Raw genomic sequence first — 6,000 nt, forward strand, 5'->3', positions numbered from 1 at the left:
GTAAGGCACTGTCTGGAGAGTTGCCCAGTAAAATATTATTAGGGGGTGGTTACCTTTGGGGAGTGGGATTGAGATTTTCTCTTCTTCTTGTGCTTTTCTGAATTGTTGGTATTTTTTATAATAAGCACATATCATAAAAACAATAAAGCTATTAAATGCTTACACAGGCTTAAGATCCAAAACTATAAAACTCCTAGAAGAAAACAAATGTAAAAATCTTCATGACACTGGATTTGCAGTGACTGCGTAGATATGATATCAAAAGCACAGGCAACAAAAGCAAAAATAGACAAATAGAACTACGTCAAAACTGAAAACTTTTGTGCATCAAAGGACACAGCAACACAGTGAAAAGGCAACCTATGGAATGGAAGAAAGTATTTGCAAATATGATATGGAGTTAATATCCAGAATATATAAAGAACTCCTACAACTCAACAACAAAAAAATCAAGCTGATTAAAAAATGGCAAAGACTTGAGTAGATATTTTTTCAAAGAAGACATACAAATAGTCAACAGCTAAATGAAAAGACGCTCACCATCACTAATCTCCAGAAAAACACAAATCAAAACCACAGTGATATCACTTCATACCCATTAAGATGACCACTACCAAAAACCCAGATAATAACAAGTGTTGGTGATGATATGGAGACACTGGAACACTTGTGCACTTGTGGTAGGACTGTAAAATGCTGCAACTGCCATGAAAAATAGAATGGAGGTTCCTAAAAGTTAAAAACAGAATTATCATATGATCCAGCAATTCCATTTCCAGGTATATACCTCAAAGAATTGAAAGCAGGGTCTTAAGGAGATATTTGTATACCCATGTTCATAGCAGCACTAGTCACAACAGCTAAAACATGGAACCCTAGTGTCCATTGACAGATAAATGGATAAACAAAATGTGGTACATATACAAGGGAATATTATTTAGCCTTAAAAAGGAAATTCTGATGCATGTTACAACAGATAAGCCTTGAGGACATTATGCTAAGCGAAATAAGCCAGATACAGAAAGACAAATACTGTATGATTCCGTTCATGTGAGGTACCTAAGAGTAGTCAAATTCATAGAAACAGAAAGTAGAACGGGGGTTGCCAGGGACTGTCTGGAGAGAGAAAGGGGGAATTATTGTTTAATGGGTACAGTTTCTGTTTTACAATATGAAAAAGTTGTGGAGATGTTTTATAACCATGTAAATGTACTTTAATACCTTTGAACTATACACTAAAAAATGATTAAGATGGTTAAAAAGTGCTTATGAAGAGGTGTTAATGATTTGAGAAAGTAGGAAGACAAAGAAGCAGGGAAATTCTAGCTCTTGGGAAAGAGGGAAAGGCAGATGTGGCAGCAGGGAAGGGAAGATTGAGAAGACCTGTGGGTGATAAAGTCAGAAGTGGGGGCTTGGATGTGGTAAGAGTCCTGGGCCCCAATATGGACATTCTCATGCTACGACAGATAACAGGTACCCAGAAAGCTTGAAGAGCAGGGCCTGACCTTTCTGCATAGCTGCCCACATGGCAAGTCCATCTCTCTCTGGCCTTTCAAATTCTTCACCTTGACCTCAACGTTGCTAACTGTAGCCACATCCCCAGTCATCTACCTCTTCATCACCTGAGATGGACCCAAGGGGGATGTTCTGGCTGGTTCTCCAGGCGTTGGCTATTGAGCCCTTCCTGGCTGAGATACACAGACAGAACACCCCCAGCAGCCCCTGGGAAGTTTGGGAGGTACACTCCCAGGATGTCCACAGCCCTGTTCCAAGGCACACCATCCCCCAGTTGTGGAACAGGGCCCTCAAGCAAGCATGCAGGAGAGACGGAGCCCAGAAGCCCCCTGGGATTGTCACAGGGCTAGAGGCCACAGTTCTCAGACTTCCATGGAGCCTCTCAGGGTCAAGAGGTCAGACTGTCCAGACAAGATACCTCTTCCTCCCAAGGCCAAGGCTGGGTCACGGACAGCCACCATGGACAGTGTTGCAGGGATGGGGGGAAAGGGTGAATGTCCAGGGACATTTTGCAGACCTCCAAAAGGCAAGAGCTGTAAGAAACCTGACTGCCCTGAACTCTCAGTTGAGGCAGGAGAGGAAATCCTGGGTCTAGCCATAAAAGATCTGGGACCAGAACCCCAAAACCCTGGGCCCCAACTTGCAGGCCAGGCTTCCCCAGGCCAAGTCTGTCTTGAGAATCCCACTCTCTGCAATGATTTATCTTGGGTACCATCAAAGCCCCTGAAATGGGGTGGAAGTCTGGGGGCATTCCAGGCCTCCAACATCATCCTCTACCCCCAAAACTGCCAGAACAGGCATCCCCAAAGCCACTTAAATCCCCATATACTTGAGAGGAAGTCCAAATTCTCACCTGACTTTCAGGGTTCTTCAGAATTTGGTCCCCACCACTTCCTCTCATCTCCCTTTTGCAGCCCCTCCTGAACTTCCCACCCTTTCCCAAATGCCACTGGGCTTTAGCAATTGCTACTCTCGCTTCCTCCCCATCTCTGCCTAACAGATTGTTCTTCCTTCTTAAGCAGGGGGCTGTCCTGAAGTGCCCAGGCAGCTGCAGTCAGTCTCCTCTGTCCCTTGGGATGGGCTGTACACCTGTACCAAGAGCAGGGAGCCTGTGTTATATATTGGGTTGGCTAAAAAGTTCTTATGGAAAAACCCAAACAAACTTTTTGGCCAAACCAATATGTCTCCCTAGATTCCAGCACCATGACCAGCCAGCCCGATAAATGTTTACTGACTGAGGCAATGAACGTGAGTTTTCTGCCTGTCTTTTATGGCTAATTCTGGTACTTTCTTAAAGGCTCTGGAACATGGCCTTGACCTTCCACAGTAATGGGCCCCTAAGTGCCAGCTGCTTTACCTATATTATCTCATGTATTCTAGGGCACAGGTATTAACATTCCCATTTTACTGCTAGGAATTTGTGCAGCCAGGTTAGAACCCAGCCTATGTGTATTCCACTGTGCCTCCATGTGGCCTCCCAGTAAACTACCAGGGTGGGGAACAAAAGGTGTGTCCACAGACTTCCAAGGAATTCTCCACTCTGTCCAGTGATCCCTTAAACCTGCCCTTTGAGGAAGGTGGCTAAGAGATGGGACTGGTGGCATCCAGATCTGATGGCAGGTGGCCGATTCTGGGGGACCTTTGGAAAGAGGATGATCTAAACTGCAAGTTCCCCGATGCCCAGTTCTCCAGACTTAGCACAGACAGGGGCCCAAGTTAAAAAAAAAAAAAGAACAAACAAATAACCTCTAAGAGGTGGCTGCATTAGAAGAGGGGAAGGGGTCAAAAAGATGTACTTGAGATGACTCTCAACTCTACCCAGCTTCTAAAATGGCCCAGAGAAAGCCCCAGGTTTGAAAGAGCCTTCCAGGGGTGCTTATTAAGCACCCATGTTGTTTTACAAACACTATCTCTGCCTTTCCTATACCCCTAAGGAGTTTTATAATCTGTATTTTACATGTGAACTAATCGAAGTCATTAGGTGAGAGTTCAAGGTCAGGCAGCTACGCATACAAACCCAGGCTAGCCTGACTTCAAAGGCCAAGTCTTAACCACTGCGCAAGACTGCCTCCATCCCACTTCCTGAAAACTCCAGAGAAAACAAGTTACCCACCCACTCCCTCATGCCATCATGGTCCTGAAAAGTATTATGAGTGAGCTGACCCCACGTGTAACACGACCTGAGCTAAAAAAATGTTCTTGGGTTTACCTCAAGTATTTATTCTGGATGGAGAATAAAATCCAAGGAGAGATTAAAAAAAAAAATCTAAAATACAAAGAAAGTTATTTCCAGAGAGTTGTCCATAAAAGTCAAATTATTAATTGCAAAACACCTGGAAGCAATCTAATTTCACAACTGAGGGACAAAGGCTGCATATCCTGGAATGGGCTTGTTAACGTGGCAGATACCACATGGACTTTAAAAATCACAGTTAGTTGGTTTATGTGCATTTATTAGAATAAATGCAAAGTGTAAAAGCAGAACACTTAATTTTAATTTCAGAATACCAACTGAATGAGGAAGGCTCACGTATACCATTTTATTTTTTTCCTTTCCATTATAGAATTTTAAATAAATTTTGATAGGTAATTCATGTACATAATTCATGCACATAGTACATTAAGGTCTAAAGAACTAAAGCAATATCCAGTGGAACAGCCCCCAGTAACCCATGACAGCCATTTAAGAAAGTGGGTTTGTTGATTTACTAAACTCAGAAGGGAACGCAGAGAAGCAACTTGCTTTATGGTTATTCAGATGTTTTTTTCCTACAAGGCTGATGAAAGCAAAGGTTTAAAAAAGAAACCCAGAGCAGAGAATTCACACCATTTTTCTGAGACATAATTCAGAGCTTCTTTCTGGGACTGTGTTTTTCAAGTCTAGCTCAAATCCCTCTTGCTGTGATCTGTGAAGGAAGGAAGCAGCTAAGTTGGGGTGGTCAAGTCAGGCAAAGAAAACCATGTGAGAGAAAATCGACCGCTTTCTTACCTGTTCACATAGCAGGAAGCAGTTTTCTAGGGCTTGAAACAGGTACCTAGATGCTGGGGGCAGTGGGTGCCAGGTGGGAAAAGCTGTGGCTTCCCACAGCCCACAATCCAGGCTTCCCGACTGATGGGGAGGGCGGGGAAAGCAGGCCACTGCAACTGACTCAGAAACTGGAGCCAGCAAGGGCGGGGCAGGGCCACGTGGCCCCAGCCTGCCTTGGAGAGTGGAGTAGGAGGGGGCCACAAACCCAGACGATCAGACCGGAACTCTTCTGACCAAGTGCGCCTGGCAAGTTAATGGTGGGAGTTCGCAGAACCAAGTCTTGGCTCCCAGGCAGGCTAGGTCGTTTTAAGGGGCTATCCCAGCTCCTCTCCAGAACACGTTTATTCTGACAAAAACCCTTCTACAAAACTTAATAAAACTGGGTGATGTGGTAGTGACTGGAGTGCATGTGTACATAGGGGGACAAACATTCGATGGAGAAAAGGCCTTTGATAAGTATCACCAGTGTTGAGGACCAGTCAATTACCCAGTCTACAGATGGAGACATGAGCCCAGAGAGGTGAAGTATCTAACCCAAGATCACACAGCCAGAGGGCTTCCTTCCTTACATGACTTGGCCTGTCCTGGTGTAATACGTGATCTGGCACAGCACTTGTGGGAGTTCCTGACGACATGAAAGAGAGATCCTTTGCTCAACCCGATCTCCAAGGACCAGGGACACTCTCACTTAGCCTGTGGCAGAGAGCTGAGAATGGTTCTGCTAGCACAGTTCTGTGGGAACTTAAGGGGGAGCTCCATCTCTAATAAGCTCCCTGATGTACTTAGACTATATTTGGAATATTTAGGGGTGGGCCAATTCCCCAAGGGATCCTTTTTTTTTTTTTTTTTTTTTTTTTCAGCCGCACTGTGTGGCTTGCAGGATCTTAGTTCCCTGACCAGGGATTGAACCCGGGCCACGACAGTGAAAGTGCCGAGTCCCAACCACTGGACAGCCAGGCAATTCCCTCAAGGAATCCTTTAGTTCCCCCACCAGCGGACAAGTAGAGAGCAAGGGACAGGGGAAGGACTATGCTCAAAGCATCAAACTGCCCAAGATAGTCTGCATGTTTCCCCGAAAGCAAGCACAGAATCCTTTACTAAGGAGTCCCTTATTAACATCTAGGATTCCACAGCACCTGGTCTGGGAAATGCTGGCCTAGAAAATGTTAGCGTATCTTATTCCGAATGTCAATGCCTGGCAAAACTAGTTGTTCAAGAAGTTTCCCAAGAAATGGTTTCTCAGTTGGACTGACAAAGCCAGATTCCTGGTTTGGCCAGCAGGACAATAACGTCCACACTGGAACTTCCAGCAGGATAATGCTGCCCATGCTGGAATGTATTATGGCTAATTTTCCACCCTTGTGCCCAAGGCCGTGACTACACCGGCCACACGGTCAGCAAGGCTTTGCTGTATTTCTACCAAGCTGATTCATGTAGTCAAGCAGCCCATGGGAGGG

At 45.0% G+C, this 6,000-nt stretch overlaps 1 protein-coding gene across 8 annotated transcripts in view; it reads right to left on the reverse strand.

Moving 5' to 3' along the window:
- Positions 1-5,393, reverse strand: part of IL34 (interleukin 34) — a 69,226-nt gene extending 63,833 nt beyond the window's left edge. For all 8 annotated transcript variants that reach the window (XR_010837707.1, XR_010837710.1, XR_010837711.1 and 5 more), the window contains exon 1: positions 4,505-5,393. The gene's annotated coding sequence lies outside the window, so the exon portion shown is untranslated. The remainder of the gene's footprint in view (positions 1-4,504) is intronic.
- Between the last annotated feature and the right edge of the window lie 607 nt (positions 5,394-6,000).

Source organism: Kogia breviceps, chromosome 18 (genome assembly GCF_026419965.1).
Source record: "Kogia breviceps isolate mKogBre1 chromosome 18, mKogBre1 haplotype 1, whole genome shotgun sequence".
Taxonomy (NCBI): Eukaryota; Metazoa; Chordata; class Mammalia; order Artiodactyla; family Physeteridae; genus Kogia; species Kogia breviceps.